General features: G+C 40.6%; 1 long non-coding RNA gene across 2 annotated transcripts in view; it reads right to left on the minus strand.

The window, feature by feature from the left end:
- LOC103360441 (uncharacterized) overlaps window positions 1-25,526 on the minus strand; it is a 104,081-nt gene that overhangs the window by 36,758 nt on the left and 41,797 nt on the right. For both annotated transcript variants that reach the window (XR_520354.1, XR_520353.1), the window contains exon 3: window positions 16,651-16,787. This is a non-coding gene — a long non-coding RNA (uncharacterized LOC103360441). The remainder of the gene's footprint in view (window positions 1-16,650; window positions 16,788-25,526) is intronic.

The following is a 25,526-nucleotide window of genomic DNA, read 5'->3' on the forward strand; positions in this document are numbered from 1 at the left end:
GGTTTCCCGTCATGGTGTGTTGCTCCATCTATCAGCATATATTTTATAAATATTGTATAAGCAAGTTCACATATGTTATTTTCTGAATTATAATGAGTAAAAAGTACAAGTTTGGCAAAGTCTAGAATGCAAAACTGTATTTCTCTTTAGCCTGGTCCTTGGTTATGTCAGTGGAATCCACATTTTGTGACATTTGATGATGCTCAACTCCTTAATCACCCACAAATATCAGCCTCTGTGCCAGCACTAACATAGAACATTTCCTATCATAGTATGTAATGTTGAGTGAACAGTCCAACAATGTCTTTACAGTTTAATCAGCACAGCAACAATGGGCATCCACTTAAAAAAAAATCGATCTTAAAAAAGTTAATGGTACAAGATTGTTTACATAAAACTTTTATTAGATAAGTCAGCCATGAATATTAAAGAGCACTGCTGTAAAAAAAAAAAAAAAAACTTCAGATCACTGACTGAGATTTCTGTTGCACATGGGGGTGGCAGCGGCTCAGCAGGTAGTGCAGGTCAGCCGCTAATTGCAGGGTTAGTGGTTTGATCCCCTGCGCCTCTTGGCCAGTGTGATTTCAGAGTGAGGAAAGAATATTTCTAGTCCTCCTACTATCCACTTTTCACCCTACTTAAGCAAATTTTAATGAGTATAATACCAGCTTTCTTACTTTTTGATATTACTTGTGGCTACATAGTGAGTGCAGAAGAATTATCGTGGCAAACTGGAGAAATAAAAATGGGGGAAAAAAAAAAAAAAGAAACGACAGATGTCACATAAATGAAACTTCAGAAACAATAACCTGACAGTCAATCTTCCTTTACTGCATTCATGTTAAATTTAAAAAAAAAAAAAATTGAAATCTGTGGGACAATGTGAGCGAGTCAGCAGCAGCACAGTAACTAACTTCAGATCACTCTCCAAATACATTGGCCCGACCAGGTCCCAGAGGGCTGGAGTTATGGATCGGTGCAGTGTAGAGGTGAGGAGTAGTGACCCTATGAAAGATTGCTTGCTAAGCAAATAAGGAAAGTAATCTGGGCGTGCGCATGTGCACATGTGTGTCCTTATGTGCGTGTACACATGCCATATGCTTGCATATTTGTCTGTGCTTATGTGCCAGAGCATGTCTGCAAATGTGCGAGTGTGTTTGTGTGTGTGCTCACAAGGAGATACGAATGTGGTCCCTCATGCAGTTCAATCATAATACTATGCATTGCCATTCTGCATGTTTTAGCTTGGTAATTGAAAGGCCATCTGTGGTCTACTGGGGAGGTTTAGTAAAGGGTAAACTATGAGGCTCATTATTTTAGGAGAAGGAAGCCCTCAGAGGCCAAAACAAATTAGTTTGTGTCCAGTTTAACCTTCAGAAAACTCAATTACTGTAGGTAAGGTGTATGTATGTGCAGTGTTCACGCATGTTCTTTGGGAGTTTGTGCAGACTTGCATGCATGTTCTCAAACAGGAATAATAAAACAATGTCAAGTTGACCCATAGTTCCGGGTAAACAAAACCAGGTCCCACTTTGTCAAGCACACAATACAGTCTTAGCCAAAACTTTATCCAACAACACACACGGGAAAAAAAAGGAGAATTGATAACACACAGTGAGGGTCTTTCTGTGAGTGCCTGCATTTGTATGTCTGCAAGGTCTATAAACATGGAAGCAGACATGACCTGCATGTCTCAGCAGTTTCCTGTGTAAGCTGAGCTCTGTGTGCGAGTGTCCCAGCGGTTCTGCTGTCACTCCTCGGGCCTGCAGAACAACCCTTTTCACTCTATTAGCGTGTCTCAATGTCTGCACGCCCAGCACATGCGTTTCTGCCTTCACATGACTGTGAGTTTCCATCTGTCTCCTGTCACCAGCAATCCTCTCTGCACCATTAGGACCCGTTAGGATCAAGGGTCATTTCTTGAGAGGTCAAAGTTTACTCTTCTAAAAGGTGAAAAGTCAGCAGGGTTAGGTTTGGTGTGAGGTGACATTGAACAAGCACACAGCTGCAGCTCCCACACCTTTGGGGACTTAACAGAACATCTCACTTGAGAAGCAACCAAAATATTGGATATAAAGACATACTGCATTTCTTGTAAATAAGTGACGTGGCATGGGAAGTTACCCAGAAGAACAAGTGCACATTTAAGGCACAACTCACTTTAATGTGGCTGAAATTATTTTATACAAAGCCAAATCTCTGCTAGCGTGATTATATGCTTATTCTGTTTTAGGCAATATATTATTGGACGGAGGAATGTCAGCCGAAGGAGAAGGTCATTATGAAATGTATTGATTCCTGATGTAACGTCCCCTCTGGTACATCTTGTGTACCCTGTTACTGGTCTGTTTTTTGATAATAATTAAATAAAACCAACAAATATTTAGCCTGTTTTTGTGGTAACTTGAAGGATAGGAATCAGCAAAATTAAATCACTTCAAAATAGGGACAAATTACATTGAAACTCCATTTGATTCCAACACAAATGTGCGGAAATGACATTACACCTTAAATTAAAGCAAGATTCTTTCATTTCATTCAATATTTTACTGAATATTTGCTAAACTGATTTCAAGGATAAATTAAAGGACATTTGAACTCTTAGACTACGGGATTGCTACAAAAATTGTGCATTCAAAACATTCTCAAAGAGATGAGACCGTCCGGTAACAGGGGGGACATTTGATCCACATGAAAAGAATTTAGTAAAATTATTAAACAGAAATATCCTGAGCTGGACCAATATAGTTTTCTTATAGTTTAATCAGTCCTCCTGCAGGTGAAATAAAAACATCAGGAAAAAATCTTGCTTTTTTTTGGATGGAGTTTACAGACTTAAATGGCACCAAATCGTAGGAATGACCCTACTACTTAAAATACATGTTAATCATGAATATATAACATAAACATGAAGTTCTTATAAATACATGATAACATCATGTCTGTGTATGAGTATATGCCTTGTTGCTCTGTAGATGATTTGTCTTGTTTTGGCAATGGAACAACCAGTTGAACATTTTGAGTTAAGGTTGGATATGAATGATCTGAAAAATGGTGCCACGATGTTTCTACGATCCAACCCCTCTTAGTCAAGATAGATAGTTTTTTACATGGGCAGAGCTTCAGCAGATGTGGCCTCAGATGATGGTGGAACGAGAGTCCCACACTTATCTGATGGTGATTCCTGGGGTACAGCTTCTGGGGGTTTTGCCTTGGATGATTCTGATTGGCTAAAAGCGCTGTCAATCTCATTTTGGTAGCTATCGCTATATTCTATTGGCTCTAACGATTCGAAGGAGTTGTCAATCACCAAAATCGACCATCACGCACAGGACGGGTAACACAGACAGCAGTCTGGTTGGATTTTAAAAAAACAAAATAACTGCTGTGTTTGGATATATTGAACACCATTAGTGAAATTCAAGTGAAATATATAGTTTGTATAACTTCAGAAACTTCAGATGGTCACAAGTGTGCAAAAATGTGACCTCGCCTGAACTGTCTGGACTAAAAACTTTGTAATTTTGTTCTGCTTCACTTTATCAGAGTCAGCCTTTGCAGAGAGAACGTTCACATATTGTGCTTTGATTTGGGAGAGGTTTAGAGCTGCAGCTGGGTCATTACAAAGAGATCATTATCCTGAAAGTGCTTTTTTTTATTTAGGCGAACCTGAAATTTTTTAATTTGTGTGTGTGTGTGTGTGCCATCTACATTTACTTTTAACCAGTAATATATATGCTGATATTTACACATCTGAACAAATCTTACAAGTGTTCCTTTTATTATGACACAAGAATTATTCAAATAGACCTTGTGGTTGCAGTGTGATTGTAAGCAAAGGCCTGAAAAATAGCCCAGGGCTTAACAGGTTAAGGAAAAAGGTAAAGTTAATATACAAGACGAATGAATTACTTACAATATGTTGCCATGACAACATTACAGCCCCAATATTGAGAATGTAAACATTTGTGCTACTGGTAGTGTAAAATACAGAAAGTCATGCTCACCATAACCCTGCCTTCCAACAGACCTGCCCCATACACAATGGCATGAAATTTAACAAGTTTGATCTCCATCAAGTGCTACTATGGTGCTTCATTTTTCCACTAATCAACTTCTGCCCTCAGAATAATTTTAAACAATATCCATATTTCTGGACATTAGCACCTAAACAATTGTTAAAGTATATTGTAGTTGCTGAATCATCTGCTTAACACTGTGAGTCTCCTCCCACTGTCCTGGCGCAGACTGTTCTGGCTGACCTCAGGAGGCAGCTGGGAGAGCTGTCGGCTGATATAGTTCACCTGGGTCTTCAAGGCTATTAAAAATGGCCCATGTGCTCACTCTTGTCTCCCCCTTAATTCCGCTTTGCCTCCTCATATCTTCTCTACAACACATATGACACACATCCACTACATTTCTGAGTTCCCATGCATGTTAACTTTTTGTTAATAAACTCGTAATCCTCGTGTTGACACTCTGTCGTGACATATTATAAGAACAATAGAGATCTCAGGGAGGAACAACGAGGCACAAATGCTTTAAAGATGACTCATTTGTCTTGTGTCAGTCTGCACCGAAAAAGAAAAGAAAAACTTGAAAGGGGAGGAAGTTCAAGTTCACCCTGAAATTAAGGATAGGGGCTGCTTGGCTTACATACACAGACATCTGTTAACATCCGCACTCAAACACACCCGTGCCCTCGCACTAAAACACTGCACACACACACTGTCCAAACAAATATTTCACACAGGCACCAAGTCAACCTATTCACCCAGCCTCGGCAGTTAAAAGCAAAGTTTTCCCCTCCAGCTAAACTCAAGCCTGGCCATAACTGACTCTGTGCTTTCAAGTTATTTTATTGAATTCCACTTCGCTGCTGTGTTTTTTTATTGTTTTTATTTTGTTTTCTGTACTGCTGCATTCTGTTTGGTTGTGTGTGAGTTATACAGTATGATATCTTGGGAAGACCAGTGAAATAAATGTCATTGAGTGCAGATGCATTGCTCACCATATGCTTTGTTTTCTAATTGTGTTTACTGCTGTCTCAGTTGGGATGTTTGGGATAAAGAGACGTGGTTATGACAATCGAACCACAATGCTTGCAGTAGAACTAATGGAATAGCAAAGATGACTCCTCCAGTGAAAATGAAATAGTTTTACCTTGTTCATATGTCAATACTGTGATATTTTTTGACATATTTCTTTGAGCCACTCACAATTGCACTGAGTGGAGCTAAGCAGCCCAGGATGCAGCAATGGTGTCCTTGCAAAGTAGTGACGGGGGAATTGTTTTTCTTTATGCATGTAAGGAGGCAAGCGCTGTCATTAAAACGATGAATTCACTGAAATAACCCAACAAGCCAATCATGTAGGCTGCTGCTCGGACGGTTGCTGTTGTTGTTGTTACCTGTAGCAAAAGGGGATTTTGAAAACAGAAACACACAAATAGTGGAAGGGAATGGGAAAGCTGTATGAAATGCACGGCGGACATAGAAGGTTTATTTCCAAAGTCTACATCCAGCAAGTTAGACTGGATAATTTACTCCAACATTTCTTATTGTGTAGCGTAGAGTAGTTTTAGTGTTTGAGCAGTCACAGGTGAGCTGCTGTGCCCGAGAGGGAGAAGGTTAGTGAAGGAAGCAGTGGGGACTTATAGATTTGCACATCCTTGAGTTACAAGGCATTTCAAGGAAGTATAGGATTTTTTATTTTTTTAAACTAACTTTGATGCACAGAGATGAGTTTTTAGGGGGTTAATCATTCTATACAGCTGACCACAATGCTCTCTCTGGCTACAGCTGCACAGATGGGTCATGGGCTTCGTGATATCATTGGAAACAATGTGGGAAAAAAAGACCAGATAATAAGTCACTATTGCACAAATATATATCACAAATGAATGTATGACTGTACATACCGTATACAGTATGAATACTACTGCCCTATACGCATTCAATTCTCCGAACAAAAACGCAGCGCCTTAAGGAGGCTAATATAACACTATGGATAGATACAGTACAATCCAGCAGGGAAGCTGCTTTTCTTCATTATTATATTAGCAGGAGCCGTGGTTGCCAAGGCAATACATTATCCTATTTGTGGTCATTTTATTGAATGGACAAAAGTCAGTTGCACGTACATAGTTAGTGATAAATAGTAATGGTATTGGCGATAATCAGCAAAAATCTTTCAATAACAATTTACTTCAATCTGTGTTTGCCACACTGGTGGATCACTCCGGTCTTTTTCCAACATAACATATTTGTCCTCCTACAAACTACGATATAAAATACAGAGACAGGTATAGATGGCAAAACAATTGAAATACAGGCTGTAATAAAGCTTAGTATTTGCTCCCTCTAGTTAATGTCAGTTGTACCTCTGAACCATGCTTGATCAATCTTGTTGCACATTCCTTGATAGTCGAGTTGTGCTTGTTCCACCCTGAACTACACGTGTTAGAGAAAATCACTAAACCACTAAATTTACTCCCAGCCCACAAAAACACAACCCCCCTGGACCCCCTGGGTATGTGGATGTGCATATGTATGAATGCATGTCCATCTCCCCGTTTGAGCAGGATGTGTGAGGTCAAAGGAGAAGGTCGAAGGTCAAAGCCTGACTAAATAATTACCAGATACTCTTTCCAGCAACACACACCTATATGACTTGTTATTTCTGAAATGCCTGGACAGTGTCTTCCTCTGTGACCTCCTTACACAAAAAACACACTTGAACATGCTCTCTTTCTCCGCCCGTCTCAGTGGCACTCAGACACCCACCAACCCACCCTCACACATATAATGCTGCAGCCAGAGAGTTTGTCCCACTGACAGGCTATCAGTCAGGAAACAGAGGAAGAAAAGGAGACGAGAGCAAGGGAGCAAGAGAGGCAGGGTGTCTAGATTTAGCCTGTCAGTCTCAAAAGGTCAGAGGTTGCCATGAAAGCCCACTGACATATATGCACACACATATGTGTGCGTACTTACACACACACATACAACAGTGTTCATCAAAACAAGGTCAGAAGTGGAGGGCAGACAGCTGGCTGGGTTTACAGAGAGAAAGAGAGAGAACAGACAGCTGGGGAGTTTTACTGGTGTCTGCCCTTTAAATAGAGTCTGGAAGAAAGTTTAAAGAGGGCACAAGTGAATGTTTATAGCAGGGCAAAGAGGTGCAAGAACTTATTTCAGTTGTTCTGAGTGGACTTGTTATCAATAACACGCCCTCAGGAATTCATAGGCACTTTGTTGGAGGAATAATTTGATCAGCAAAAAGAAGCAGTTAAACATGCAATAACGTAATGGGATCAGAGAGAATAGAAACCTTTTGTGTTGATATTTTTGCCACAAGCATCGCACAGATTAGCCCTGTTTTCCTGTCATGCTTTGTAAACTGCTAAAAACAGAGGAAGGAAGCAGGTAAAACAAAAACACTCTGCGTGCCAAATCCTCTGTTTTTGACTTCATGCGACTGTCACACACCTTCTAATCATCCAGATCAGTCTAGACCAGGACACGCCAATTCACCTCCTGTCTCTGGACTGAAAATCTCCCGTCCTTTTAAGTCCACACCCGGGTAATTAGTGCCATTAAGAAAAGACATGGACCCGAGTGGCATGTATGCACACACACACACACTCACGGACAAATTGGTATATCGGCACACTTAATCACTAATCACACAATCTGCACATGTTCACAAACACCAAATGTGTCATGCTTTCAGACAGGTAAGGTCACACACACAGACGTGCACTTCCTCTGGACTCCCACCAACCATATGGCCTCCTGCTCAGGTATCAGTACTCAGCAGCTCTGGGCAGAGTAAATGAGACCTTGATTGTCTCTGACTGCTGGAGAATGTGGCTGTGAGGGAAGAGAGAAAAGAGCGGAGATCATGTGGAGAGAAAGGATAAAGGATTTTGTTGTACTTTCTGACTTTAATGAAGGTGTTTGTGGTGCATTCTCAGAACTGCCTTCAGCACTGGCATCGAAATATCAGAAGTCTTGACAACACAGATTTAAAGTTTAGGACCTTTTTTGTGATTCTTGTTGTTCTGCTCTTTGTCAACCAGTGTGCGGCACAGTGACATTGTTTCCTGTTATTTTCATTTACTATCAGTTCAGTCACTGTAGGTGGTGCTCACTGCATTATCTGTTCAGGGAAGAGGTAGATATGCTGTGGCTCTCAGATCTGTATAAAATACCTACTTGTCATTGCCATGAAATCTAAACTTCCAGTTGTCTGAGTTTGTCTAAAATGGTCCTGTATGTCACTCTGCATCAGTTTTGTTTTCCAAGTGGGATTTCTTTTCATAGAGTAGCACTTTCACCTGCAGGGACCCCACACGGTGTCCCAAACCCAGAGGATGGAAAAGCCTGAATAACATGACCACTCGCTACAAAATAAGAAGCCAGGCCAGACAGAACAACATGGGTAGTCAAGGTAGAGCAGCCAAGTGGGGTAAAGAAGAGGACTGGAGGATAAAAAAATAGAATGGAGTTGAGCATGTGGTCAACACAGCAGGAAACCCAGTGGTCATTTCACCCATGGACACACACACATACACACACAAGCTGATAGACTTACTGATAAAATGAAAGATGCATGGTCAGCCAAACATGGAGACAAACAGCAAGATAGGCCAGAAGCCAGATGAACAGATACGGATGCATGCAGACACACACACACACTCACACACACACATGCATACACAAAAGCACAGACAGACAAACTGGTCATCGCGGCCAGACAGGCTGACTGGGTTTTGCCTGCGGGGATGATCAAGGGAACGCCGGGATACACTGTGATTTGTCTCACTAATGTTGTGCTGTCTCGCTCATTTTTTTTTATTTTTTCAAACCTACAACTCATGTAAGAGTAATGCCTTCCTTCTCGTTTTATATTATCATCTAATCTCTTAACCTACCATTGATCTTGTCCAGAAAAGGTGAATAATAAGTGAGGGTTTGCGTGTTTAAAAATTCAACAAAACGTACACTCTACAAAAAAACAAAAAGCCTTCCACTTGATGCAATATAGGTATAACGTAGGTACCAGGTGAATACTGAAGCAATGCCTGGGTTAATATTACATTTACAACACCATTTATATTTTTTAATAGGCTGTGTCAAGTACGCTACAAAAAACATCCATCTTAACAAGTAATTTCATCACACATTCAGCCTTCAGTCTGTGTGGGACTATTTCACTGCTACACCTGCCTGCAACACAGTTTCTAATAAAACTCAGTCCCGTCCCACAGGACAAGTAGACACATATTGCCCTTATGGATCATTTTAATCTAAAAAATGCTAATGCGGTTGCTCAGCTGTGTATTACACAGACTTATTAGACATTTTTTTTAAATCGCACCAACAACATCCAAAGGTATTTGGAACGAAAAGTTGATATAATGATTACACATCATGTCCGTATTGCGTAGTTATCTAATTAGATTTACTAAAAACAATACATGGTTAGGCCAATCAATAATAGTAATTAAATTTCACACAAAAATCATGCCGCAATGACAATGATGATCGCATTCTTTAATAAATGCACCGCTTGGGTTTCGTCCATTAACTCCTGAGGCTAAAATCCCCTCTGAGTTCTCCTAATGGGGTGAAATGATAATAGTGACTCCCAGAGCACTTTCCAATTTAACAGGAACTTTGAATAATATGTGGATTGAAGGTAAAAAAAAAATTAAAGCCGTTTTGTACTTGGTTGAAACAAATCTCTTTATTGGAAACAGAAATAATCCAAACAGCAGTCCAAGTTGATTTGTTTGTTTGCAGTTGCAAGCTGAAGGAAGAAAAAAAACCTACTCTAGCATCCTTGCTGTGCGTGAAGTCAATGAACTTGTGATGTGATTAACACAAGTTCAACTACAGGCAGCAAACTGATGTGAAGCACATCTGCACTTCAGAATGTCCCAAATGGACTTTAAAAAGACGAGGAAGAGGAAGAAGAAAGGCGATACTAAGGGAAAATAAGGGAATCTTGAGTTTCTAATGAGTTTTTGGTTCAGTCAGAGGCTGAGCTACACACAGATGCACTCCCACACATTGGGTTGGTGCATATGTTACCAGCTAGCATACAGCTAACATCTGTGTGCAGATACCATGGCCATAGTGATAAAATAAAGGGTGTGCAGATTCTATCTTAAACCATGTGAGGCCCCCTATTTGAGCACAATCTTTATGATCTTTATTGTAGATCATTGTCCCATATTTTACATACTTGCTGCAGAGCTACGCCGCCTCAGAAGAAACGATTCAAGCTCCAGTCAGTGCAAAATCGAAACGAGAAATCGAGAACTGCGCAACAAGAGAACCGTTATCTGTGTATACATGTTCATCTGAGCCAGACTATAATAGTGCATTATTACAATGTGGTGTGACAATCCAATCTGATGGCAGTAAAAACTCCACCTAACCACACTGGGAGTGGAGAGATTGCATGCAAACGCCTTCTCTCTTGCTAAATCGGGCGAGGGGAAACGACGCGTTGCACAATGATTCTGTTGTATTATTAGCTCCCTCGGAGGAAGCTACAATTGTCGGATCAGACTCCAAAAAAAAGAGTAAAGTAAGTCTGGGAAAATATCAGCTTCCTGCCCATGGCTTCAGGGTTTTGCCTGAGTAAGTGTTTGCCTCTGACTTTCTGCCTTTCTCACTGTTTCACCCACTTTCTTACCCCGCTTCTCCCTCTTTCTCCCTCCCCCTCCTCTCTCCACAGTTATTTGGCCGGCTCCTTGTTTACTCAGATCAAACTTGTCAGGGAAAGTCAAGTGAGTTTAAAGAAACACCAGCACACATTTGCGCACATAGAGACCCACACTGATCAAAATTAGCTGGAACGAAGGCACCACAAAACATCAGTGCTAAAACACAGACTTGCACCAGGATCAGATTCCCATTCGGTACGCCAGCGATGACTGCTGTAATTTATGCTGACATAAATAAATCATTGGAATCCGTGTGAGAGTGTGCACATGGGAGATGAGAACGAGAGGAAGTAAGGATGGCTGAGAGAGAGTGATAGCGAAATGAGAGACAGTTAGCACGTTATCGATTATTGTTATTAGTATTTGTATTTGCTCTAATGGGCTGTTTTGGTTTTCCAAAAAGCTCCTCTCAGTCTGTAGCACTCAGCTTCAGCAACAAGCTCTCAGAGGAGACAGAGAGAATGAAAGAGAGAGAGAGAGAGAGAGAGAGAGAGAGAGAGAGAGAAGGGGGGAATGCAAGGACATCTCCTTCCAACTTACTCTGGTTCTCTGGTTGGTAGCCAGTGTGTATATCCCCAGGGCTGCACACACTATCTGTCTGACCTCAACTGAACTCAACCCAGCTGCAACAGTAGTCTCAGTGCTGATGATGTGGAGGCTGAAAGGGAGGAGAGCTAAAGGGAGCAGAAGAAAGAAGGCTTGGGGGAAAAGAAACTCATTCCCTTTACATGTTCCTGGTGGAGATGATGATAAACCCAAGACATCCCCTTTTATAACATTACAGTAAAAGAAATTTCATCAAATTAATACAACTCAAACGGAGTCAAACATCAATAAAACAGTGCGTTAGCCATTTGCTGCGATTCAGTATTAAGCTATATTAAGAATACATTTCAGTTCAATGCCTCGTTAAAACTATGGCTGAAACCGACGTGATGACATGAAAAATGTATGCTCAACATTCAACTTTCTCGCTGAGAGTCAGACGAGAAGATCAATACCACTCTCATGTCTGTATGCTAAATGAAGCTGCAGCCAGAGGCATGTAAGGATAGCTTAGCTGAAAGCCTGGCTCTTTAAAAGGTGAGAGAAATCCAAGCAGCAGCACCACTAAGGCTCACTAATTAACACATTATAGCTGATTTGTTTAATCTATATAGTTTCCCTTGTTTCCACCTAGAAAGCAAATAAACATTCTCCCTCCAAAAAAAAACTATTTCTTAAAACTAAATTCGAATCCTGTTGCATTGAATAATGTTCCATCATTCTCTCAGTTGCCATAGCTCATAGAATTAAGTTGTTTATTTCCTTTACTGAAATGTCTGCACAGCCACTCCTCTTCCAATAACCACAAGCTATATAGCCTTGGCAATGCTTTTTTTTTCCCCCAAAAAAAGGATAATAAGCCATATGCTAAAATGAGTTTAATTTGAAGACAACATAGAGAGACAACTGAAAGACTGAAGGATGAGATGGCAAAATGAGAGAGAACTACTCCGAGGGAACGAAGGAACAGCCAGAGAGCTCAGATGCTGATGGAGGATGGAGTGGGATGGAAGGGCAAGCAGAGAGGGAGGGAGAAACAGCAGGGAAGACATGAAAGAGAGGGAGAAAGATGCGGAAGGAAAGGCGAGTGGGTGTTCGTAAGGGTGAGACACAGCGAAGAAAATGATGGAGTTGGCACTGAGGAGCAAAGGTAAAGAAGGGGAGTGATGAATTTGGAGGAAGGGTTCAGCAAAGGCCTTGGATCCAATCAAAAGACTGTTTTTGATTCTGTTTTTCATTTCACCTAAAATAATTTTTCAATAGTCACTTGCTCATTGCTAAGAACCAACCTTGGTCTTTGAATAGGTACTTGTTTTGAGCAAAACACTTCTCCCTGGCCCCTGGTGAACTGTGCGAGCTCGCTGCAGCTGGAGCTTTGGGGAACCCGGCGTTGTGGGATTAGCTGACTGTGTTTCACGCTGGCAAAACCATGAAAAATTATTCAGGCTACTGGAGATATGGTTTCGAGCTAGACACCTGATTGTTTAACATTGCTCGAGATATTTAACCCCACTGGTGATGGAGCAGGACCAGATTTTGGCTGCAAGAATAGAATAATTCAGTAAAGTAACCTTACAATTTTTGAGGGATTTTATTTACTGGCTGATGTTTGAAATAAAGCTTAGTTGTAAATATTGGTTGGTTAAGTTAGACTAAACTGTCATGTCATAAGAAATGAATTAAAAATCAAGATTAATCATATACCTATATGTGTTGTAGCACTGAATATACACAGGATAGCTTTCATAACTATGACTTATTTTCTTTGCATCACTTGTATCCTATCAAAAATTTAAAATGTTTGCAATTTTCTCCGTGTGTGTGTGTGCGCGAAAAGCTGACTTTGACAGCTCATTGGTTGTTTCTGGGAAGAATTTTCCTTCAAAGCTTTCAAATAATGCGGTGGGACACTGAAAGCCAGGAGAAGTATTGACAGCAACCATCATAAATATATGATACATTACTAGATGAAATTATAACTGAAATTTCAGCTTGGTACACACCAGTTCTCTCAAGAAATAAAATATTGATCAGGATTGATATCGAGGGTGTGGGTATTACAAAAAAAAAAGAAAAGAAAAAACTGTTTTACAACCTGTGTGAGATCTCAGTGGTAGCTCTGTTTACAAGAAACAAGCAAGAAACACTTGCAAAAAAAAAAAAAAAACACACACACACATACAAAAAAAACAAAAAAAACGCTCACATATACAGAGCTCACAGGTGCACAAGGTCACACCAAATGCGTGAAGTGAAACAAAATTCCTCAGAGATGCTTATTTTTCAGAGGCTGACCAGAAATGCTCAACAGTAGCTCGACGTGCGCACATTTCCTGTAAGCGCGTAAACAAACGTATAACTGTCTTTGAAAAACGCTAACAAATTCAACGTGAGCTTTATCTCAAAAACACAAACTTGTAACTACACATGAAGCTCCTGACAAATGCATAACAAAACCCGCATGTGTCAAGCCCTTCACAAACTCATACATATATGCAAAAGGGTTCTCACATGCACACACGTGCAGTGCGGCTGTTTGCCTCCCACATGCAGTGTTTGTGACGCATAGGAAAAGTCATTAGACCCGCACTTCCTCTCCAAACAGAAGAGAAGGAAGAAAAGACTGTCTTACATGAAACACACAGGAAACGTGTGGGTGACTGCCTGTATATGTGTGTGTGTGTGTGAGTGTGTTGGATTGTGTATTTGTATGTGCATGTCTTGCGGTCTGAAGTTCTGCCCTTAGGGTTGGTGACCAAGGTCTTGTAATTGCTTGCCTTTGATTGCTTTCATTGAGTAGACTACAGCTACAATTACAACCAATTAAACCACTCAGATAAGGGTTGGCTTGCTCAGCAGACAAAGTTGCAGACCAAATGATCTTGTGGGTTCAGCATTTGTCCAAACCCTCTTTCCCCTTAATTCGCACTTTTGGACTTGACTAAATTAAGCCAAAATTGAAAATACCCACAATAGTTACAAATATGTAACAATATACAATGTGTACATCACAAAGCTGCCTTTAAAGGTTTGTTTATTGCAACGACACAAACTAATGGCAGATTTGTACACATGCTTAAACACATGACAAAAGGTTGTTGTGATGTTTCTGGCTTGTGCACTACACCATGCTTGGCGAGTTTCACGAGTTTCATTTCTCTCCGCGAAAAAGGTACAAACAGTTAGAGCTTCTGCTTTTCGATGGAACTTACGGTTCTAATTGTGTAACCAATCACTTGACGTACCAGGGCGAGTGTGTGCCTTTGCTCGTGTGTCTTCCTATGCGGGAGATATCGTTTTTGCATAACGTCCAAACCAGCACTTCCTTATGTTTCTGACTGTGTGTGGGTGTTTATCTGCATCTTCAATCAGCATCAACAGTTTGTGGTGTGCCTCTCTGTATACAAATGTACTTTAGGTGGTATGTGTATGTGATCTACTGCAGCACTGTAAGAAAATGAATGAGTGAAGAAGAGGTACAGTATCGGAGCTTGTGTAAATCCAAAACAACAAAGACAGGAGGGGAGAAAAAGATGGAGGGAGACAGAAGGTGAATCCTGCGGTTTGGACATCTGCAGAAACTCAATCACTTGGTGGCTGAAGGTGGAAGTTTTACCTGCCTACACACACATTTACAGTGCACCAGAGACAACAGAGACAGATGAAGGACAGCTTTTCTGACTTTTTTTTTTCTTTCCTGGAAGCACACCCTCCCTCAAACACACACACACTCACTCATATACACACCCCAGTGGATTCATTTGGCCACTCTGCCTCTCTGCCTTCCTCCGCCACCAACATCTGTCACCTCAGCAGGATCCAGACAGCTAATAAACATACAAACGTATGCTCGTGTGCATACACAGACACATATTATCTCTATTTCCCTCTCTCGCTCTCTGTCTCTCTCTCTCTCACACACACACACACATCTCCTTCAGTGAAAATAGAAGATTAATTTCGGTGCTTTGATTCTATGTGTCACTATTTTATCACCGTTTCCATGCACACCTGCGCCCACAGCCACCAAACTAAGGCGTCCTAATCTCTGGTATGTTTACTTACTTTTACGATTTCAAGAGACAGAACTATCTGCTGCTACTGATCCTCGTGCAATAATAAACCAGTAGAACTAAGACACCTGTCTCCTAAGATTTCCCAGGGCTATAACTTTCTTCGCTGCTAACAGCAGACAGCACGTGAAAAAAATGGAAGGAGGCCTGTGTGTGCAAGGTTCACCTCTGAATATTGCACACAGAGTTGGAAATCCCCAGCAAACACTTAAAAACATGCAGGTGCTCCTAAACATAATCTTTAACTTTTTAGCTTAAGGGTGATTTCTTTTTCTTTATTGCACTGTTCAAAGAGACTGTTAAAAATTGTTATCTTGGAAATCAGCTTGAAGCACATGTGTCCTTTTGCATCTGGTTATTTCCTTCACTCAGCAACGAGAAATCCAAATATGGAGTAAATATTTGTCTGCATGACAACTAAGTGCTTCACGTCCTTATTAATTTTTATTTTAAATGGAGAGAATACTGTGATGGGACATAATGAGAGGAGATTTCACGTCAACCAAAGAAGCAGCTTGACAAAGAGACACCAAAACACCAAGATTATAAAGCCTTTGAAAACGCTTCATTCTTTCAACAGTAACTTTCTATGTAAAAGTAAATAATCAGTGAGGTTATGGGTGATTACTAGCAGCACATTTAGAAAGTTTTGCTGGTTTGGGGCTGCTCTCAAACTGTCGTTCACTTTTACAGTCTGACTTGGTTTGGTGGGTTTGGGAAATTACAGTAATAGGTCAACATTTCCTGCTTCAAACTGTAAACAACCTACACGGCGGTGTGAAAGTCACATATTGAACTCTTTGAGAACTGCTGCAGTAAAAAAAAAAAGTCAGTTTTGACTGTGAGACTGTGAGAAACCTGTACATAAATAGCTGCATAATAAAGGGGAACTAACAGAGGTAACGCTCGGTAGCATTTTCTCTGCTGTCAGTTACGTTGGGAAAATAGTTTTATATCTTCCAGTCAGGTGTGTAGCTCTGCTGCGTGAAATGTATTTATACATTTGCTTTGCTCCTGTTTTCACAGGAGTAAAAATGCAAAAAAAAAAAGAGTCAAACACTGTGTTCACGTTTAATTACACCGGTGTTGTTCATTATCAACTGTCTAACAGTTTTCAAAATTTGCCAAAAAAAACTGTTAAACTACACCTATAGTACCAGCTTAGCGTGTTTTTATGCGTTCCATATTACCGTCTAATTACATCATAAATATAGGAAGCACAGTTGCTGTAAATTAAAAGCTTATTAGTGTATATTGCCTGTGAAAAAAAAACACATTAGCATAGTGCCTTACCTGGGCAATCCAATTCCCCTGTACGTTCTCATTGTAGAGGTCTGGAGTCAGTGAGGATTCCTCCAGTGTTAATTAAACTGTCTGTCTTGGAGAGAATTAAGGTCGTGATCTCCCAGACCTCACCACTCCCACACTCCCTGAGAAGAAAAGAGAGAAGAAAAGAGACTTAATGAAGGAATAAAAGGATGAAATAGCTTAATGAACCGCCTAACGAGGCCTGCGGCCGTTTAATAAGGGCTTATTAAAGCTTAATTAGAGCAATAATCCAGCTTGTTTGGAGTCATTCAGTGTTGACTTGTGGCTGATTATGTTTTTATGGCAACTGGATAAACAGGGAAGGGTTGACATTCCACAGGAAGGAAGACAAGTTCAACGGTGTGACTGGGTGTGCGCACGTCATCTTCCAAAAAAAAAAAAAAAAAACGATTGAAGGCTTCGAGTGATCCTTCCAATCACACGAAGGCCCTGCAGTCATCATCCAGTCACATGCTGACGTTTGATTTACATCCACCATCTAATTTGAACGCTCTCCCGTCTCCTCCTGAATGTCAAAACACCTACACCCAAAGGCGACCTCAATAAAAATGTTTATTCCAAGGTTCTCTTTGTCAGTCAGCGGTAGCTTCGTCATATATCCTTTCACATCCTTGTGCGAGAGCTTGAGCTCCGAGCACCAGATATGCCACTTAAAGGAAACACATGCTGCATCAGACTGAACCTCTACTTTTGCCCTCATGTGTCGGAACTCACCGGTTTACTGACTAATTACATAACCGCGTGACTACAAGATTCTCCTGTAAAATCCTGCTATTGGATCTCATATAGGCAAATGAGCCACATGCCTCGTATATCCCCCTCATGACTCAGTTGGCAGAGGCATTCACTCGCTGACTGAACCACAATGCATGGTGTTTTCTCCGCAGACTTCAGCGTGACTCGCTTGAATCACGCTTTGAGTCAGCGACCAGGCTACATTGTGCCTAAAGACACATCTAAAGAGAGCGTAAAGTATACAGGACACTTGAGGCAGTCAGTGTTCATTATTCATACAGTGATGCCATCAGTCCTTTGAGTGTATGCCATATCCTGCTGGTATGAGGATGCAAAAACTTTGTTCTCACTGCGAATCGCATCCGAATGATTCATTCGTATCAGTGATTCAGATTGTTAAAGCCCATAGGCCCTTTTATGGACTTCCAGTGGTCCTAACAAATAATGGAGTTACTCATCCTTCTTCCTGTTCATGTGAGGTGCCCCGATCACCCTGCTGAACAACCCTACATCCTGCCATAACATAGCTTTATGAAATGTGGGTTCAAATAAATGAGGTACCACGTGTAGCCGCCCTGACAAAGAGAGGTATTTTGTGCCACAGGATCTAATCGATGCCAAATAATGTCTTGATGTTTCCGCTTACAACTGTTGTCATTCTATGTTATATTCTACGGGGTGGTGTATTAAAATATACACAATGGATGCCAGATACACAAACTGGGACTTTATCAGTAGAGCTTTATGATGATTTTTTAAACCACACTTGAGGAGAAAAATAATGACATTATTAAGATTGATATCGTGTGTTTGTAGGGTGGTTGCTGGGCAAAATCACCTAAACATCTGTACAGAAATGTATGGAAAGAACTGACACATGTACAATATACCGTGTAGGACTCACACCTTTCGAGCATTGTGCTGGTGATTTCTGTAATGTTCTGGGTGCTGATCCAGGAGTTCCACACACATCTCTTTGACATAGTTGGCATTACCAGTAGGATTCATTTTACCCATCGCACACATGGTTTCAATTTATCACACCTGAATGATTCCCTGAAGCAACCGATGACAGGTGAACCTTTGCTTCCTGGATTTTACACGTTAGACTTTTAACCTTGAGCTCTCCAAAGAGGTTCTAATTTTTCAAATGCTTTCGACCCTCTCCTCCCCACCCCCCATCCCTTTTTTTTCAAATTTTTTTTTTATCAGTTTCAAGTTTTACACTGAGCTTCCACTGTCTGGGAATTATGTAATTTAGCCAGAGGGCAGACTGAAGTCACTCTCCACAGGGTTATTAAGCGATCTTAGACATTACCGTGTAGATACACTTGAAACATCGCAGTGGGATGTGTGACAGCATCTCGTGAAGTCGGTTTTTGAACCTTCACAGTCACAGTTCACGGGCCGTGTCTCTGGCACGTCTGCCGCTCTGCCGTAACACAATCGCTTCCATTCATTTCCAGAACGCCAAACAGCTGGTGATTTTTTTTTGCAGAAGGGCTAACGGTTTCCATCTTTGCCATATATTTTCCCTCTTCTAGACACATGTCAATTTTATGTCAGAGGATTAGGGATGGCAGTTATTGTTCTGCAGCGTGTGAATGATGTCAACTTTCCTACGGGGTCTTTTTCTGCGAGATCTAGACGGCAAAGCGGCTGACAAATCCTGCGAAGATGCCAACACATCACATCATTTACACAACTAGTTCCCTGCTCTTCAGCTCTGTCAGTTATACAATAGAGAGTTATAGGGGGGGAAAAAAGGAATGATGTCATCTTTCCAACAGGGCTTTAAATCTCGGAGTTATTATGCTGCTGCACTGAGCTTTGGGAGATGATGATGATGATGGCGGTTGGTGCTGATGATGGTGCTGGTCAGTGCAGTGGTCATAGTGGTGATGACAATGGTGATGTAATCTTCCCTAAAGCTTTTTCCCTTTTAGTTTAATAACAAGAGTAGCTCGCCACTTCTCCTTGGATAGAGCTGTAAAGAAGCAGTGCACATATGACTTCATCTTTTTTTTTTTTACTTCTTTTAATCAAACAAAAGTGTTGTTAAATGGTGTGAACGGGGGAGGGGGGTACGTCCAGTTGTAATAAGTAATGTACCTATTAATATTAATACTGTTAACTCACCACAAATTGGAGGAGAAATGAAGTTTGCTTTGAATTATTACACATTTTGTTGCTGTTCACCAGATAGGCAAATTCCACTCACATCAAATGGCTGTTCTCCATCACACAGCACACCAAGAAGAAACTTAATCCAACAAAAGTGAATACACCTGTGATCACTGACACACAAGTTTAAAAAAAACACAAGTCTCTGATCACTGAAACAAAAATTGAATACCCCTGTGGCTTCCAGTTGTACGTACATGATTATCACCTGCACCTTCTCAGTTTTGAACCTCCACACTGTGTATATCTACATGCTGATATCATGGTTCTAAATAGAAAAGAAATGCCAGAGCACTTTAAAAAAAATCAGATTTTGTGACTTCACGAAGATGGAAAAGGTTGGTAAACAACTAAAAATCTGTCAAAACTCCGTTGCAGCAGTTCTCATGGGATGTGAAATGAGCCAAAGTACCACTAATCAGGACCTCAGTGGCCATCCTTGTAAAATTACTCCACAGACAGTGGACTGCTTTCACAATCTATCTCTGAAAAACAGATGGGCAAGTGCTTCAGACTTGGCACAGGGGTTATCAATGGGAATTTCTGTGACAGCCCAGACAGTGTGAAGGACTGTGCTTTACGTGAACCTCAAAATAGAATCCTCGTGGGGGGAAAAAAAAAAATCCTTGTTTGGTTTTCGGCACTAAACTGTGAGAATAAACTTTGCTAAAAATGCATAAAAATGAGCCTGATGAATACTGGGAGCACATCCTTTGCTCAGACAATACATTTGCTCAGTTCAGCTGATGTCCAGCATGTTTGGCATGAAGTTGACTGCCACAGTGAATGCGTAGTTCCAGCAGTGAAGCCAGAGGTGGGAGTGTAATGATACGGGGTGGCGTTAGTGCAAAAAGTGTTGGGGAAGTGACTTTTATAGACACTATGAATGATTGTGGATATACCTAAATTATGGCTAACAAGATGGTTCCCAGTCCACAAAAAAAAACAAAAAAAAAACAGGGAAAACCATGACCTGTGCCCAGTATGTCACCTGACTTGAATGCAATAGAACAAAATGCAGAACATGTCTCCAGAGATTTGGTATCCTCCTGTTCAAAGAGAATTAAAAATCAAAAATAGTATTGAAAAAAGACTTGGAGAAAAATAAAATGATTCAAATCGTGATAATGACAGGTGTACTGACTTGTGCTGCATTCCGTTCCTGGTGCGCGACCTGTATTTTTAGTTTAGTCAATCAAAAATGTTAGTTTTTAATTTTTACACAAGAGCAAACACCTACGGTTCAGTTTAGAAGTAAAGCAGTTATTGAGAGGTGATACAGTTTTGAATCATTTGACATTTAGGTGATGTTTCATTGTATACTGTAACACAACATTTTAGAAAACTACTGCACTGCCTGGCAGTTTTTTCCATTAGACTTGCTTCTTGTGGCAAGGTGATTCAACTATTCAGTATCTAATTTAAATGTCTGCTCCACTTTTTAAAAATCCACAAGGACACAGAACGTCACTCAATTGTGAGCTGACACGTTGAAAGAAACTTCTGTAGCTACAATTATTTGACCGATCTTGTGTCATTACCAGTGTTTTGTTGAATAGAGCCCACATCCATTTGAGGAGTCTAAAATGTAGGCTCCACTGCTGAAGAGGCTGTCTGTCTTCTATTGCTCTGCTCAGCGCTGATGAGACACTGTGCTCACTGTTTGTATTCCTGTCAAAGGCAATTACTTCAACATGCTCAAGTTTCTAATGTAAGTGAATTACAGCATATCATCATCATCGTCTCCAGAAAAACTGCAGCCATCATTGTTTCCATTGTTTCCAGTCTCTCTTAACGTTCACTTATTTCCAAAGATTCCCTACTATTTTCCAGTTCCACCCCTGTGTGTTAGTTTTCAACTATAAATTATGTCACTCTGCCACTGGGCTTCTTACTCATTATGGCTAAACTGATAGCACATGCAGAGGAGCTTTAGCTGTTAAAGCATTTCAATAATAAACAGCTGACTAGCATTTCGACACAGAGCAGCTAACTGTGTCAGAGCTTTAAAATCGGGTATTGCATGCAAGACTTGAAGCCAAAAATCGATTGCTTTAGCAATGTTGTGGCAACACAACCACTACAGGCCAGACTGTCAGTATTTGATATTGTCACCCCTGCATTGAATCTTACCATCTATGGTCAGCAGTTAGTGGGAATCTCTATCTTTGTTTGTTTTCATTAGTTTCAGTTGTTTTCAGCAATCTCTCCCGTTTCCTATATTCTCGCAGTTACGCCCTCGTGTGTTAAAATATACCTAGTTTTACACGGGGCATGATGTCATCCTGCCTGCGGGGCTTTCCCACATTCATGGCTCAGCTGATAACACATGTGGTGGAGGACTGTTAAAACACATGGGTGTGTAGCAGTTCTAAACTCCTAACCCATATCAACCTTCCATGAGAAACAGAGCAAGGAGGGGATTTGGCAAAGAAAACAGGGCTCTTTTTCCCCCGCCAGCAACCAGCAGCTTTAAAACTCATCTAGATTGTGATTACATTGGCTAAATACAATAACCCAGCCCATGTTGTTGCAGGCAGGCTACAGCTGTGCCTAACTCCATAAAAGCCTCCAAAAAACATTTCATACTGTAGTCTGTTTCTTTACCTTTGCTTACAGGAATACGGCCTCTGTTCTGTGCAGTGCCTTTTAAATGGTCAGAGTGAAGCTGTTGAATCCCACATTATGCCTGAGCACTGATTGCACAGTTGATCCACATTGCTGAACAAACCAAACACGGCTGCACCAAAAAAAACAAAAAAAAAAACAGCAAAAAGTCAGATGCTTTCGCTCAGTTAATCTGTGCTATGAGTCAGGGTAATTAAAGCAGACTACATAGAGACAGGAATGATTTATAGGACATTTGTCTCACCAAGAAAGTTTTTTTGTGGTTCTGCAGTACACCAATAGCCTATTCTTATTCTGTGTCAAACACTGTAGAACTAAACAAAGTCTGGTGAAGAGAAAACAGTGACTACGGTCGCATGCAACTGTAGAAAGTAGTTCAGCTGTATGTGAGGGAGGCAAGAAACTCTGAAACAAGTCCCGCTGGGGCACTCACAGGATAAACTCAGCTGATATGGACCCTCAAGAGGAAGTTGGACTTGTTTATGAAGGAAATTACATCATTGGGCTTGGCTCAGACAATGACTTCATGCTGACAAGATAATGGCTGAGAGAGAGAGAGAGAGACAGAGACAGCAGTGTTTGGTTTGGTTGCAGGAGTCATGTGTACACATAAGAGGTGAATGAGTTCAACATCATTATTTTAAACCTCAAAATCGACTGCTTAATGGATTTGGTAAAAGGCTGCGGAGCAACATTGGCTGGTTTTAATTTATTAATGCTGCATTAATTGCCTTGAACCTAATTTCTGTTTTATCCTTAGACAAATATTTGGAGCTAAAATGTTCTCTCACGCAAAAAGAATGTGGGGAATTTGTTTTAACAGTTGCCTTGTAGCTTCAGTGCAGTACGTTCTGTGTTCTTTTAAATGCACATGTATGTAGGTCACTGCCTCCTAATGCAACCCATACATGTACGAGCACAGTGGTGACAGGAGATATGCCAAAAATAAACGTATAAGAAATTTCTCTCTACATAGCTAACCTTCTTTGGATGTAACAATGCCATGCTAATGGTCTGGATAAAAAAAAAAAAAAAAAAAAAAAAAAATAAAAATAAAAAAGAAAAAAAGATAAAAGATCAAAGGCAACATGCAAACAGCAAACACCAACCTACCAACCAACAACACACAAAACCCAAAGTCTCAAAGATAGCAAATATGTGTTTTAATCACAGAGCTCGTCTCCCTGCAAGCAAATATTTCATGGATTCTTTTCCCCCTATAGCAGAATGCCAGATTATACAGTGCAGAATGGACTACAAAATGAATGGTCACGATTCAAAGAAACTGTATCGAGTGCGACTAGTTATAAACACAAGCAAACAGCAGTTTCCTTTGTTAAAGCTCGATGTGTTGTCGATCCATCCATCCACCCCACAACCTCCTCTCTATGAAGACAGCTGACTTCCTCCCATCTATGGCCACCAGAGGGCTTTATGATTTGAACATGCAGTATATTGTTTTGGGGTGTTTGCCACAATGAGTGATGCTGTCTCATGAGACTGTAAGAGGTCACTTAACACTAAACCAGAACTTATTAGGGCATTTTTTTTAGTGGAACTCAGCGCCTTGTAAAATGTTGGAAGATAGAATATGACACAAGGAGGGAAAATTAGCTGTTTCCTCAACACACATTCTGTATTAGAAGCATAAATCTGACAGGTTTTAAAGATCTATTAACACTGTGTGATAGGCTTACTGTGCAACCTGTGTGTCAAAGACTTAGATCTCTGGTGTTACTTGTGGATTGAAGCAAGATAAATAGCACAAGCAATGAAATGATGAAAAACACGTTCTAGTCTCACTTTGGAATTTGCATAAGATCTGGTGAGGAATTTCAATGAATGTCAATGCAGAACATTTAATTTTCTTGGACAACCTCGACTTTTGAGGGATTTAGATAAACAAGATTTCTAGTAAGTAAAAAATTATTAAAAGATAAGAAACCTATTTCTTTTTCTGTCTTGTTTTTTCTTGCTATTAATGTTGCCGTTCCAAACCCATTCACTCACACAAGGGACGATTACCACTTTCCAAAACAACATTCTGTTGCTCTGCACTTTCTGTAAACTGCTCTGTGGAAACCTCTAATTGTCTTGGGGATTGGGACAGCGTGATTGAAAATAAAAATCCTTCACACTGAAAAAAAAATGACTAGAGGGGGTTTGGAGGAACTGTTGGACCTCCCAAGAGCAGAGCTGGACTAAAGCCCAAAAACAAAGCTTGCTGCTGGGTTAAGGATCTTAGAATATGCCCTGGATTATGGAGCCAGAGAGCCAGACCATGCCCGGGGACAGTGGTGGAAAACTAATACTGGTTTTGGCCAAAAAGGGATACTAGGCTGTGAGACAGTTTGTTCAGTGCTGTTAGGATAATGACACTATTCTGAGGATACAAAAAAAAAAACCTTAACACAGAAGTTTGCTGCCTAAGACAGCAGGTAGTTTGGTTCTGCAGGCTGATGTTTTCCCCACGTGGCCAATGATGTGCTAACTAAATTAGAACTGATAATCCCTGCTAAAAGCAAAAAAAGTATAATATATAATGAGTTTTCAGCTAGAATAGCTCCAGTGTTTTGTACAGGGGATAAATGTAGGCGTGTAATATAAAATACATTTAAAATTTTCGTTGCTGTAAGCTCAAAAAAATCACCAAAAATCTTAGTTTGAATCAAAAGAAGAAGTGGACATAATGGCACCATAAGGTCACCGCAGCCAAACAGTTTGAATTCCCTCAGTAATGTTCAGCAAAATCCTTCAGCACGAATGTAATCAGACTGATATAGAATCTATAGGGGGGAAAAGAGATAAAGGACTCATGACTTATGGAAAAGAGCATAAAAACAAACAACTGTGCAATCAACTGAGTATTCAAGGATTACATGCTCAAATCCACTACTGCCAATTTGCATACACACCAATCAGCCAAAACTTTAAAACCACTCCTCTGGTATTGTGTAGGCTCCCCTTGTGTTGCCAAACCAGCACTGACATGAATACAGAATCTCTATGGTGTCTGGCACCAGGACGCTGATTGTGGATCCCATGGGTGCTGTTGGCTGCAGAATCGGGGCTCAATAGATCGGGCTTGTTCCGATGCTCTGGAAGTTTGATAAGATTGGGATCTGAGCTTGGAGGAACAGATCATCCACCAGAACATCCGCATGAACGCCACAACCCCATTTTCTTGCAGACAGAACATTGAATTGTAACGGGATGATCAATGCTATTTACGTCAGCTGTCGGGGGATTTAATATTCTGATCCGTTTATGTTGTTAGACCATACAGATCAGCG

This window comes from Stegastes partitus, unplaced genomic scaffold (genome assembly GCF_000690725.1).
Source record: "Stegastes partitus isolate 25-593 unplaced genomic scaffold, Stegastes_partitus-1.0.2 Scaffold440, whole genome shotgun sequence".
Taxonomy (NCBI): Eukaryota; Metazoa; Chordata; class Actinopteri; family Pomacentridae; genus Stegastes; species Stegastes partitus.